The sequence below is a fragment of the Bos taurus genome, chromosome 22 (assembly GCF_002263795.3).
Source record: "Bos taurus isolate L1 Dominette 01449 registration number 42190680 breed Hereford chromosome 22, ARS-UCD2.0, whole genome shotgun sequence".
Taxonomy (NCBI): domain Eukaryota; kingdom Metazoa; phylum Chordata; class Mammalia; order Artiodactyla; family Bovidae; genus Bos; species Bos taurus.
In genome coordinates, this window is record NC_037349.1 from 54,204,438 (window position 1) to 54,218,661 (window position 14,224).

The 14,224-nt window shown below is 47.4% G+C and overlaps 1 protein-coding gene across 8 annotated transcripts in view; it reads left to right on the forward strand.

The window, feature by feature from the left end:
• Positions 1-35: 35 nt before the first annotated feature.
• ZDHHC3 (zinc finger DHHC-type palmitoyltransferase 3) overlaps positions 36-14,224 on the forward strand; it is a 59,571-nt gene continuing 45,382 nt past the window's right edge. For 3 of the 8 annotated variants that reach the window (XM_059879544.1, XM_024982499.2, XM_024982500.2), the window contains exon 1: positions 39-299. The gene's annotated coding sequence lies outside the window, so the exon portion shown is untranslated. 8 annotated transcript variants of the gene reach the window in all.

Here is a 14,224-nt window from a genome sequence, read left to right on the forward strand (position 1 = left end):
ACGACCCCCCCGCCCCAACCCCGCGCCCATGCGTCATCAGCCTGCGCGGCGGCCGCTCCTGCAGCTGCCGCCGCCGCAGCCACCACCGCCGGGGAGCTCGATGGGCTTCTCCTGCGCGCCGCCCTGTGTCTGGCCGAGTCCAGGGAGCCGCGGCGCCTCGTGCCGGGGAGCCATCGCTGCAGCCCAGGGCCGGGTCCCAGGTCGAGGGCTGAAAGGGGAGCGACGACGGCAGCGGCAGCCGGAGCCCCACCGGGGGGGCCTGGGACTGAGGAACTGCCTCCGGCTTCACGGTCAGTCGGGTGAGGAAACTGGGATCGGGTGAGAAAGCTGGGGCGAGACGACAGGCGCGGGCCGGGGCCGGAGCTCGAAGGACTAGCGGTGGAAGAGGCGTGCGGCGCAGTTTGCTCAGAGCTGGAGTTGAAGTGGCCGGTCGTGTGTGTGCGTGTGTGTTGAAGAAAGAGACCAACCCCAAGTCAAAGGTGCCGGACGTCGCGATTGGCCTGAGAGAGGCTGTCTCTTGGCTCTCCTTCCTGCCCTCATGTGTTGTATTTCTCTGGCCCATGGGATGGTGGGGAGGAAAGAAGCGATCAAGCTCTCTTTAGGTCGTTCTCGGTGATAAGGATCTGGGCCGGGAGTGAATGCACGTCTAGTCCCGAGATGTCTTCAGCTGCACCCCAGGGATTCCCCCACCCCCACCCCCGCTGTCTCTGGGGCTGGCTGACCGAACGCTGACCCCCCGGAGCCTTGCAGGATCCCTATGCCCCGGATGGTTGCCGGAGCTTTGTCCCAAAGAGAGTAGAGGGGAGAGTCTTGATCAGCGCTGGCGGGAGGGTTGCGGGGGCGCAGTGCCCCGACGTCCCCAGCGCTTTCCAGCAGGGACTGGAAGCCCTGGCTTGATCGGGTGATCGCTGGGAACCGTGGACAAAAAAAAAAATGCCGGCCTCGGTCGTGACCAAGTAGGAATATGGGCCTTGAATACCCAGAAAGGATACCTGCAAGGTGAACGTGGGGTCACTGAAGGAGCCCATTAAGGCGGAGTTGATAAGGCAGGAAACAGATTTTAAAGGAGCCACATAGATAAATGGAGGAAAATTAACCCAAAACGATAGTAGCAACGAGGGCATCTGATGACTTTTCCAAGTGCCCCACTTTTGAGGAACCTCCCTGTTGTCAGAAGTGAAACTAACCCTTGACTGCTTGATCGTCCAAAGAATGGTGAAACTAACCCTTGACTGCTTGATCGTCCAAAGAATGGTCGGGTCCCAGATAGTAGCCTCAATACAGATTCACATATAACTCTTGGGAGCCTACTGTTGATGAGCTTTGTGCTAGCTTTGAGACACTGAGACAAGTGAAACACAGCTTCTGCCCAGAGAAGCTCCCAGGCAGAGGGAAGGCTCCAGACCCAGCATAAACGTGGTGGTGAAGAGCTGTAACAGTGGCACCAGGGAACATAGTGGGATAGGGAGGTGGTATACCCTCTGAAGAGGGTATGGAGAGGAAGTACCTGCCCACATTCTGAAGCGCTAAACTGCGGAGCCCCCAAATAAATGATCTCTGCTTAGTAGACTGGACCTTTAGTTGTTTTGGGCGTCTCTCCGTAACTCTCTGCCGGCGTACCTATAGGGAGGATGTCTTGCAGTGTTGAATTTTGCCCTCCGGGAAACTCGGAGAGGTAAACCCAGAAGAGTTTCCTCCTTCATGAGAGTACAGGTGCCCCACCTGTTGGGACAAATGCACCTTGAGGCGTTTGTGTGATTGAACACCTGGATTCTAATGAGCACCTGGGTGATGAGCTAACAGGGGACTTCTGATGTGAGAAATGGTGTCTTGCGCTCGAGATCGCTCAGAAAGAAGAGACCCGGATGTGAAATTTTAATAGGTAGGATATCTAAGAGGATCAAGGGTTTAAAAAGTGGCAGCGAATAGATCAGAAAAGACAGGGAAAGAAAATTCTGAGTTTGGATACCATGGGATCATATTTATGTAAAAATCTTTCAGTGTGTCTTTAAAACTATAGAACATACATTTGAAGTGTTTCCCAGATAAATGACTAAAGATTCTCTGCTGGAGAAGGATTGGCAGTATTTGCTAAATAACATTACAAACAATGTCTGACATGTTAGCCTAAATCGATACAAGAGATACAAACAATCGAATGTTCGTTTTAAATTCTCTGCTAAAACAATGACACCTTCACTAACTGTTGTACTTTAATGCAGCCAGAACATTTTTTATCACATTGGTTGTGATCATACATTAGATATTTCAAAACCCCATAAATTCAGAGTTCTTTTTGGTTTACTGAAGCAGTTCAAAGACTGTACGTTTGCCAGAAAATCAAAACACCAAGGATGGCATATTATTCTATTAACCAGCTTGTTTTCCCATCACTGTCAGATTCTTTTGCGTGCATACTGATTTGTAGGTCCGTCTGTCCTAAATCTCTGTATTCTTATTAATTATATCTAATAATAACTGAAGCATAATAGTGCTTACTATGTGCCCAACTCTGTTCTGAAGCACTTCACAAAGACTAACTGATTCATTCCTATTAACAATAGCCCTGTGAGGCAGGTGCTATTATCCTATTTTACAGATTGGGAAACTGAGGTACAGAGAGATTGTCTTGACCAAGGTCCCAGGTCACGTAACTGGGAAGCAGTAGAGTCAGGATTTGAGAGCAGACAACCTCGATCCCATACCTACATTCCTAACCACCCCCTTATGCAGGTGTCCCCTTTCATTTCATTCACCAGAGTATTTGAAGGAAGCCTGTGTTTCTGAGTGAACTCCCGGTGTTGGTGATGGACAGGGAGGCCTGGCGTGCTGTGATTCATGGGGTCGCAAAGAGTTGGACACGACTGAGCTACTGAACTGAACTGAACTGTGTTTCTTATGGGCTTCCCTTGTGGCTCAGCTGGTAAAGAATCCGCCTGCAATGCGGGGGATCTGGGTTCGATCCCTGGGTTGGGAAGATCCCCTGGAGAAGGGAAAGGCTACCAACTCCTGTATTCTGGCCTGGAGAATTCCACGGACTGTGTAGTCCATGGGGTCGCAAGAGTTGGACACAACTGAGCACCTTTGACTTTCACACTTCACCTTGTTTCTTGTCAGTTTCCCAGGTGGCTCAGTGGTACAGAATCCACCTGCAATGCAGGAGATATGGGTTCGATCCCTGTGTGGTGAAGAGCCCTTGGAGAAGGAAATGGCAACCCACTCCAGTTTTCTTGCCTGGGAAACCCTATGGACAGAGGAGCCTGGTGGGCTACAGTCCATGGAGTCGAAAGAGAGTCAGACACGACTGAGCAGCTAAACAATATATTTGTTATGGGAGTGGTAATGCCATATAAGCTATAGTTAGTTTTAATTCCAAAAGCAAGGAATGTGTTCCTTTCTCTAGGGGAATGTTGAGGGTGGTGCTTGTAGGAAGCCCCTGTGTCTGTTTCAGCCAGCTCTTTTAGGTAAGGGGAAAGGTTACATACAGACCAAGTAGAGCTTAACTCAATGTAGGCGAGAGCCCTCAACAGCAGAGAAGGCCAGTAGATCTGGTAGAGGGCTGAGATAGGCGTGGAGACCCAGATTCCAGCCACGTGCTTATTCCCAGAATAAATATCTAAGAAGCTCTTCAAACAATCAGGAAGTATTTGTTTGCATGGCTGTGTGTCCCTAGTGTTCCCGTGGGCCTGCAGTGATAAGGAAACTGCAAACACACACCTGCCTAAGAGAAGCTGGAGATTGTATTCTGACCGGGGAGCCCAGGCTCTTGAACTAGTGCATGAACAAGACAATAAAATAAAGTGCTCACTTGAGACACATGGCAATTAGATGAGAGGCCTGGCTAGAATGAGGTGCTAATTGGGCAGGCCAGGCATCAAGGGCAACAGGTAAAGAGCTGCTGTTAGCCACTGGCAGCAACAATAACTTTACAGCTGTAGAGGAAATCTGTCCCACCTACCCTTGTTAATTACAGCAATAAAAGTTGGTTTAGGGGAGAGCTTGGGGCATTGCTGAGTCCATGGTGCTGAAATTGCAGAGAGCTCTTAAAAGAGAGCTCTTAAGATCTCAGCAAGGGAACACTGTATTCCTGGTCTTAAGCAGAGGAAGCCAAGTTTTGGGCCTTTTCCTTTGCATTCCTCCACTTAGCAAAGCAGAGCACCAGAAAAGCAAAAGTAAGCTATTGCTGGGGACTGCCCTGGCAGAGGGGTTAAGACTTCACCTTCTGAGGCAGGGGATGGAAGTTCATATCTCTGGTCAGGGAGCTAGGATCCTTCATGCATTGTGGCCAAAGAAACAAAACATAAAAAAAAGAAACGGTACTGTGACAAATTCAATAAAGACTTTAAAAAAATGGTCCACATCAAACCAATCTTTACCAAAAAAAAAGAGCTATTGTTTTCTCTGTAGCTCTGTTTCCTTTAAACACTTTGCACTTGTCCTGCCTCTGCCTTGTCTTAAAGAACACTCAGTATAAATAACCTGTCACAGGCCCGCAGATCTGTCTGTCTCGCTATTGTAGAAACCATGCCTTGTAATTCCAGTGATAGGAAAATTGATGGGGATACACGGGTAAAGCTTATTCTACTGTAGAGGAAGGGTCTTCCTGGGTGTTTCATGTTAAGAGAATGGCAGGGTGCTGCCCATGTCTTTCATGAGGGCATGTAGTATGAGAAAGGGGCGCTCATGTGTCCTGACGAGCCTATCTAGAAACATTTTAACACACGTACATCCCGGTGGGCTACAGTCCATGGGGTCACAAAGAGTCGGACATGACTGAGCCACTAACGCGCACACATACCCCCTGAGGAAGGTGTAAAGTCTGGTCATTGACCTGTTGGGGGAGCCAAGGAGGTTAATACCACTCCACCTCGGGTTTCGTCCTGTTTTGTTTGTTTGGTTTTTCATTTTTAAATCATTTCCAGAGACAAATGACCAGGTTATTACTGGCTCTCAACTGTAAAGGTAAGAAGACCACCTTGCATGTCCCACCTAATCCAGTCATTCATCTAGGCAATTCATAGTTTCCTCCGAATTGAATGGGCTTCCCTGGTGGCTCAGTAGTAAAGATTCTGCCTGTAATGCAAGAGACACGAGTCCGATCCTTGGGTCAGGAAGATCCCCTGGAGAAGGGAATGGCTACCCGCTCTATTTTCTTGCCTGGAGACTCCCAGGGACAGAGGAGCCTGGTGGGCTACGGTCCATGGGGTCACAAAGAGTCAGACATGACTGAGCACTCATAGACACACTCCAAAGTGTAACCATTCAGCTATGTAGAGACTTGTTGATTGAACTCTTCAAATTTTCTGGTCAATTTGAGACACGAATACCTCCTGTTCAGGTTCAGTGGTTGAAATGCCCTTGGGTAGGATTGCTTTTTCACCTTTGGACAGTGGCCCTGGGGGGACAAGTGCAGTTGTGGCTGCAGTTCCCATGCAGTAAGTTTGGACTTCACTTTGTACAGAGTGTGCGTTTCTAAGTCAAGACGGGGTAGCAGAGCATCTCGAAAGATGGGTTGGCTAGGAAGATAAGGGTCTATGCTGGAAAGACTACTGGGCATCTCTTCCAGTGAGCCAGACCTTGCCACTAACTTGCTTTGTGACTTTGAGCAGGTCAAGCTCTCTAAACCTCATTTTACACGAAAATGACCTCTCTAAGCAGGTTATAGAAGCCCCAGTAGATCTTGGATTTACAGACATTTAAACATTGAAAAGTGGTCATGTTTAATTTTATATTTAAGACTTTCCTTTAACTACTTTCTAATGTTTGATGTATTTTAATAGTGCTTTTCCCACTTCACAAAACATTAAATGAGAGAACAAAGGAAGCGGTAATTACATGCCATATTTTATTGAAAAAATTGAACATGCTCAGGAAAATTGCTAACGGTTGTTGGTGGGTTTCTTTCTGAATATTAACAAAGAATAGGGGTAGGACGTTAAAGGATACTTTTGATAATTTTAAAAAAATCCAAGAAATTAACAGAGATGTTGAATTTGTTCCTGAGAACAGAGAAATCAGAATCTGAGTCCTGCAGCAGACCTTAGCAGTCAGCTTAGTCTTCCCTCTTACTTTATGGATGAGGAAATGGAGCCCATGGAGGTAACTGTCTTACCCCAAATTGTGAGTTAGTGAGCAGCAAGGTGCAGAGTAGAATTCTGGCTGCTTGACTCCAAACCAAGTCTTCATTCCACTTTCATCTGTCTCCAAAGCCCTCCAACAATTCGTCCTGGCAGACAGGGGCAGTGGACATGTGAAGCCTTGCTTCCTCGGGCCAGACTCCTCCAAGGCCCTGCTCTTGCAGGACTTACAGGACTTGGGGTGAGTGGAATCAGCAGGGACCCTCCTTGAAGCCTGGCACAAAGGTCATAACTGGTTTTCTCTTCTCCTCCCTTAATTCGTCTTTCAGATCCCTCCAAGCACTGTTGCTTTTAGTCCCTACAAAAGCCAGGTTTTTGCCTGAGTGATGTCACAGAGGCTGCATGTCTGCACATGGCACAATGTGGGGCCGGGTGCCATTTTCAGCACCCTCAGGTGGGACCCTTTGCTGGGTGCTCTCAGCCTAGCATGGGTGGGCTTTCCCCCCAAACAAGCAGCGTGCTGGAACCTGGCCCTCCCGGAAGTGTCCCCCAGCAGAAGCAGACTTTAGGACCTCGATCTTAGGGTGACTCTTCTGGCTGAAGCTCCATAGTCCTCCTGCTCCCTCAGTTAAGGCAGGACCAGTCTTCTGAACGTTGGTTGGTGTTCAGCCAAGGCCTCACCTTAGGGCCCAAAATGCTTATGTTCAGCTCTGTGGTCTGTGAACAGCGCTGCACGTGGCCCACGCGATAGTGCCATCTCTGCCGTGACCATGTGTGGGCAAGAGATTGAAACTGTAAGTAAGCCAGGGTCACTGGCAGAAACACCAGCACCCCTCCCCCTTCTGGTTCTAGGTAATGGGCAATGTTAACGATCACAGAGAGCAGTTAAAGGTAGGCTCTGGAATGAGAACAGGCCTGGGGGTGTATCCTGTCTCCACTGCTTCCTAGCAGTGTTTTTCTTGTTTCATCACTCGGTTCATGTCCAGCTCTTTGCGACCCCATGGCCTGTAGCCCGCCAGGCTCCTCTGTCCATGGAATTTCCCAGCAGTGTGAACATAGGCTGAAGTGAAGTGAAGTTGCTCAGTCGTGTCCAACTCTTTGCGACCCCGTGGCCTGTAGCCCACCAGGCTCCTCTGTCCATGGAATTTCCCAGCAGTGTGAACATAGGCTAATCTTCCCTAAAAGAGGGAGGGAAAGTGCGTGCTTATCCTACAAGGTAGGACGGGAGGCTCGAGCAGGCTGAGAAGTGTCCAGCATACAGCCCAGTAGGTGAGACCTTCAGTGAGAGTCAGGGCCCTGCTCCACTTTCCACGTGGTCTGTGCTGGAGCAGCAGCCAAGCCAGATGCCCATCTCGGAACCTACCCTGACAGAAGCCAAGGGCAGGTCAGTGTCAAGTGAGAACCATTCACCTGATTTCAGAGGGTTCCACATACTTAGAGCGTGTCAAACGGGCTGACAGATATTAATTGGCTAGCTAAATCAGTAAGATGCTTTTGCTTTTTTAAAGGTTTTCCCTACTGGGTTGCAGACTTCCTGGAAGGAGGGGTTAATGTAGGGTGATGGCCGCATAAGCAACTAGTAGATGATGTTTAGTTGCTCAGTCGTGTCTGACTCTTTGCGACCCTGTGGACTGTAGCCAGCCAGGCTCCTCTGTCCATGGGATTTCCCAGGCAAGAATACCAGAGTGGGTTGCCGTTTCCTTCTCCAGAAGATCTTTCCAACCCAGGGATAGAACCCGCATTGGCAGATAGATTCTTTACCTTTGAGCCACCGGGGAAGCCCGATTATTCGATATCATCCATTAGACCTAGAAAGGAAGTTAGCCACCTCTCTAACTGTTCTATGGAAACCAACTGACTCCTTGAGCTTCGTTTCTTTATCCATCTGTAGAGGAGCCTGGGCTAGAGTCTGGAAGGGGTCAGCTAGTCCCAGCAGTCTCTTCCCGAAAGGCCGTGGATTTGAGGGCTGGGTGCTTTGCCCCATTAAAGAGACAGCCCATCGGCAGTGAAATGGCTCACAGAAGAAAGAAGGCTCCTTTTTTTTTTTTTTTTAACAGTATTATAAGCTCCTAGGAGTGCAAGGAAAGTCTGCTTAGAGTCCATTTCTCAGGTTCTTAAAAGAAGGCCACAAAGTTTAGAGAACTGGTTGTCCCCAGTCGCTTGAAAGATAACATTAAAGCTAAGTTTCATTTAATGCCGTGACCTCTCCTTAGCACCATGAAATGTGTGCAAGGAAGTAGGAAGCAGAACTTGTGTATTCTGCTTGGTCATTCTCCTGGCCCCCTCTTGCAAAAAAAAAAAGAGAGAGAGAAAGGAAGAGCAGCCACGTACCGTTTTCAAAACGTGGTCTGTGGAGGCAGGCGGAGCTGGTTTTGGATCCTGGTTTTCTTTGACCTGGGGAATATTATTAAAAGCCTCTACACCTCCTTCTTTCCATCTCCACAACGACTGATAAAAGCTACTGTGCTAGGCTGGCCTGAGAGCTGAGAGCTGCTGGTTTGTGTGCATCCTCGGTCTTAACGGGTGCACGGTTCCTGTTAGTGCCCACCACCGTTCTTCATCTGAAAGCAGAAGAGTTTGACTAAAATCTATTAGATGGTCTTTATGGTTCTTCCTCACTCTAAAATTCTGACTCAGATAGCAACTGTTTTTACCAGTTGATCTCATGTGTGGTCTTGTTTTAATATTTTTCTCATCGTGGCAACATATGATAAAACATGCCCATAAAAAGCAATGAATGTGTGACCCAAATGAATGGTAGTTTCTACTGATTCCCCGTGTTTCTGACATGGATTGTGTGTGTGTGTGTGCGTGTGTTAGTTTTTCAGTCGTGTCTGACTCTTTGCGACTCCATGGACTGTATCTGCCAGGCTCCTCTGTCCATGGGATTCTCCAGGCCAGAATACTGGAGTGGGTTGCCATTCCCTTCCCCAGGGGATCTTCCCAACCCAGGGATTGAATTCAGATCTCCCTCATTGCAGGCAGATTCTTTACCATCTGAGCCACCAGGGAAGCCCGTGACATAGATTATGTCATCCTGTATGTGGGTGTGTGTGGTTTTTTTTTTTTTTAATAGATCCAGAAAGCCCAGAGGCAGTACACCAGCCAGCTTTAGTACAGTAGTACTCAGTTGTAGTAAGCGGAGGAACTGTTAGCCTCCATGAGTTTTCAAATCCAAAACTTTTTTCTGAAATGGAGACTCATTGTTGGGAGTCTGAGTTTGTACATGAATGGGTTTTATAAGAAGGTGTCTGATTATGAGACAAGAAGGCCACTTTAGCTTACCGACCACTTCCTGGTTCCCTTAGTGAATTTTAATGTGTATAGGATTTGCTTTTGGGGTATGATGTGTTTCTTTTCTTTCTTTCTTCCTCTCTCTTCCTCCCCGCTCCTTCCTCCCCTCCCTCTCTCCCTCCTTTCCTTTCTTTTCTTCTGTTTTTGTTGAAGTTAAGTATGACACAGACAGGAGGCAGGCAGGGGAAGCCAGACCCTCGTATATAGAGACACCGTGTAGACCCTTCGGTCAAGCCCCAGAACAGGCCAGCAGCTCTGCCTGTCTGGACGCCTTCCTGGCCTGCAGGGCGCAGTGCAGAGGGGAAGGTAAGGCACCTTGCCTTTGGGCCACATGCTTACCTTTGGGGAAAACTTGAGTGACTCGTTCTGGTTTTTATGAAGCATTTCGAACATATGCTTCATGGCTCATTCTTTTTCTGAGAATCATCCAAACATGGGTATAAAATTTACAATCCTTTTGGATCAGTATGCAAATTAACTGAAATTTAAGTAAAGACATAGATAAATCCATTTTTTACTTGATCAGATTCTTTTCCAAAGCTTCCAGGGAATGGACCTTTTATTCATCTTTGCAGTTGCAGGGCTGGCTTGTGAATACTTTCCTACTTGAAGTTCATTCTTCTAAAACATGAGAGGTTCTGAATCTATACAGTTCCAAGATCTGCTTGGATGCTGTGCTTGGTTGCATGTGTATACACGAGAGCGTGAGTGGGTGTGGTGTTTTTGGAAGGGAATCCTCACAATGTTCTTTGAGTTGCCTATAGGACTTCGGTTTAGATTTAGCTAAGCCGTGTGTGTGTGTGTGTGTGTGTGTGCGTGCGTGCGTGCATGTATATATGTGTATGTATATGTGTGTATGTATGCATGCATGAGCACTCAGTCATATCTGACTCTTGTCAACCCCATGGACTGTAGCCCGCCAGGCTCCTCTGTCCGTGAGATTTCCCAGGCAAGAATACTGGAGTGGGTTGCCATTTCCTTCTCCAGGGGATCTTCCTGACCTAGGCATCAAATCCACATCTCTTGTGTCTCCTGTATTGGCAGGCAGGTTCTGTACCAGCTGAGCCACCAGGGAAACCCATGACTTTAGTGTAGTATCTTGTCTCAGGAAAACAGCTGGCAATCTGAGAGGGTCTGGAGTTCTTTGGATATTCATTAGATCAAGAACAGTAGATATTTGGGGGCTCTAATAATCTGATACTGAACTTTTCTGTGATGGTCATGCCTTTGACCCTTGTTCACAAAGCATGGACTTCTGGTCAGTGTTCTGAGGCCAGGTGATAGATTGATAAGGATTTGCCCCTCACTCAACAAATACTGATGAATGGAACTTCCCTGGTGGTCCAGTGGCTAAAACCCAGGGGGCCTGGGTTCAGTCCCTTGTCAGGGAACTAGATCCCACACGCCACAACGGAGCCCTGGTGCAGCCAAATAAATATTTTTTAAAAAGTAAATAAAGTGATTAACTCCAGGCATATAGCTGGACTCTGCCCATCACTAAGTGTCAGCACTGGGCCAGGCCAGGGGTCTCGCCTGGCCACCAACCAGCTGTGGGCCACAGTGGAACGGGGCCTGTGAGCTTGGCCTATGAGTCACCACTTTGAAACCCTTTGAGCTGCCCAGCCATGGATAGGCAGCATGGACCTGAGTCCTGAGTGCTGTACTGCAAGGGCTCTCGGGACCCTCGGTGGCATTTCACTAAGTACATTTTGGTCTGCTTATCTGGATTTGTGGAAGGGCACAGTTGTGGTCAAGCATAAGGAAGCACGTGTGTTACAGCTGAATCTGGGGGCCACTCTCTGGACCAGAAACGGTGGCGTTTTTTGGACGTTAGCACTCATGTCAGTCATTTCTTGATTTTTGCTTCTGTATCTCCAAGAAGGAAGATGAGGTGGTTTCCTGAGACCTCCACACACTACCCGCCACCGCAGAGCTCAGATTGTCATTCTGGACACCATCTGCCTTATCATCGGTTTCACTATCTCTGGGGAGCTCCACCTGTGGGCCTGCGACTCTCTCTGCTTTACTTCCGCGGCCCCGAGGCTTACTCCTTTTACCTTTCTGGCCCTTGGGTGCGCTCCTCTGTGGGGAGGGGAGAATAGTTACTTTGGGCTTGAATTACTAACATGTGAGAAAGCCATCTCTCTTTATTTTAATTACCGTGGCTCATACCTTTGTGTTCTTTCTAAAACATGGTTATTTCTTTGCTTGGCTGCATCAGGTCTCAGCTGTGGCCCGTGATCGCCGTTTCACCACGTGGGGTCTTTCGTTGCGCAACAGACCCTCTAGTTGTGGCGCACGGGCTCAGCAGCTGTGGTGCTCTGGCTTAGCTGCCCTCGGCATGTGGGATCCCAGTTCCCCAATCGGGGATCGAACGCACGTCCCCTGCATTGAGAGGTGATTCTTGACCACTGGACCATCAGTGGTTAAGCCATCTATTTTTAATGCTACAAAACCCTTGACCAAAAAAATACAATTTTATTAAGCTTCCCAGACTTGCATTTTTGACAGATTAAAAGGTTTGTGGTGACCCTGCATTGAGCAAAGTCTGTTGGTACCATTTTCCAGCAGCATTTCCCCTCTGTATCATACTGTGGTAATTCTTGCAATATTTCAAGCTTTTTCATTATTATTGTATTTTCTGTGGTGATCTGTAATCAATGATCTTTGACGTTACAACTGTGACACTCTGAAGGCTCAGTCAGTCAGTTCAGTCAGTCAGTTCAGTCGCTCACTTGTGTCTGACTCTTTGCAGCCCCCATGGACTGCAGCATGCCAGGCTTGCCTCTCCATCACCAACTCCTGGAGCTTGCTCAAACTTGTGTCCATTGAGTCGGTGATGCCATCCAACCATCTCATCCTCTGTCGTCCCCTTCTCCTCCTGCCTTCAGTCTTTCCCAGCATTAGGGTTTTTCCCAAGGAGTCAGTTCTTCACATCAGGTGGCCAAACTATTGGAGTTTCAGCTTTAGCATCAGTCCTTCCAATGAATATTCAGGACTGATTTCCTTTAGGATTGACTTGTTTGATCTCCTTGCAGTCCAAGGGACTCTCAAGAATCTTCTCCAACACCTCAGTTCAGAAGCATCAGTTTTTCGGTGCTTAGCTTTCTTTATAGTTCAACTCTCACATCCATACATGACTATTGGAAAAACCAAAGCTTTGACTAGATGGACCTTTGTTGGCAAAGTAATGTCTCTGCGTTTTAATATGTTGTCTAGGTTTGTTATAGCTTTTCTTCCAAGGAGCAAGCGTCTTTTAATTTCATGGCTGCAGTCACCATCTGCAGTGATTTTGGAGCCCAAGAAAATAAAGTCTGTCACTGTTTCCATTGTTTCCCCATCTATTTGCCATGAAGTGATGGGATGGAATGCCAGGATCTTTGTTTTTTGAATGTTGAGTTTTAAGCCAACTTTTTCACTCTCCTTTTTCACTTTCATCAAGAGGCTCTTTAGTTCTTCTTCGCTTTCTGCCATAAAAGTGGTGTCATCTGCGTATTGGAGATTATTGATATTTCTCCCGGCAACCATGATTCCAGCTTGTGCTTCATCCAGCTTGGCATTTCACATGATGTACTCTGAATATAAGTTAAATAAGCAGGGTGACAATATACAGCCTTGATGTACTCCTTTCCCAATTTGGAACCAGTCTGTTGTTCCATGTCTGGTTCTAACTGTTGCTTCTTGACCTGCATTCAGATTTCTCAGTAGACAGGTCAGGTGGTCTGGTATTCCCATCTCTTGAAGAATTTTCCACAGTTTGTTGTGATCTATACAAACGCTTTGGCGTAATCAATAAAGCAGAAATAGATGTTTTTCTGGAATTCTCTTGCTTTTTCCATGATCCAGCGGATGTTGGCAATTTGATTTCTGGTTCCTCTGCCCTTTCTAAATCCAACTTGAACATCTGGAAAGTTCTCAGTTCATGTACTATTGAAGCCTGGCTTGGAGAATTTTGAGCATTACGTTGCTAACGTGTGAGATGAGTGCAATTGTGCGGTAGTTTGAGCATTCTTTTGCATTGCCTTTCTTTGGGATTGTAATGAAAACTGACCTTTTCTAGTCCTGTGGCCACTGCTGAGTTTTCCAAATTTGCTGGCATATTGAGTGCAGCACTTTCACAGCATCATCTTTCAGGATTTGAAATAGCTCAACTGGAATTCCATCACCTCCACTAGCTTTGTTCGTAGTGATGCTTTCTAAGGCCCACTTGACTTCACATTCCAGGATGTCTGGCTCTAGGTGAGTGATCACACCATCGTGGTTATCTGGGTCATACAGATCTTTTTTGAATAGTTCTTCTGTGTATTCTTGCCATCTCTTCTTAATATCTTCTGCTTCTGTTAGGTCCATATCACTTCTGTCCTTTACTGTGCCCATCTTTGCATGAAATGTTCCCTTGGTATCTCTAATTTTCTTGAAGAGATCTCTAATCTTTCCCTGAAAGGCTCAGTTGATAGCATTTTTTTTTTAGCAGCCCCCAAGGCTGAGCCGCCAGTCCTGCTCGTTTCTGCTTACACGAGGACTCGTGTCGGGAGTGGGTCTTTGACAAAGAGCCTCAGCCCCAAGGATTGATATTTCCCTAATTGGAAAAGGAAAAGAGCGCTGTGTTTGCCTGTTGTCCATTGTTACTAGCAGCAGGGTGAAGGGAATGTGTACAGTTTGCTTTTCATGGTGGGTTTCCCCCCACATTTCTCAAATTTTCAGTTGGCTAACATAAGGAAAGGATACCGAAAGCTCAGCTTCTCTGTACACTGGTGCTGAATCGAATCTCGGGGACCGAGATTTGGGTGAAGTAGAAATGAGTGACTTTATTGCTTCACCAGGCAAAAGGGGACACAGCAGGCTTGTGCCCT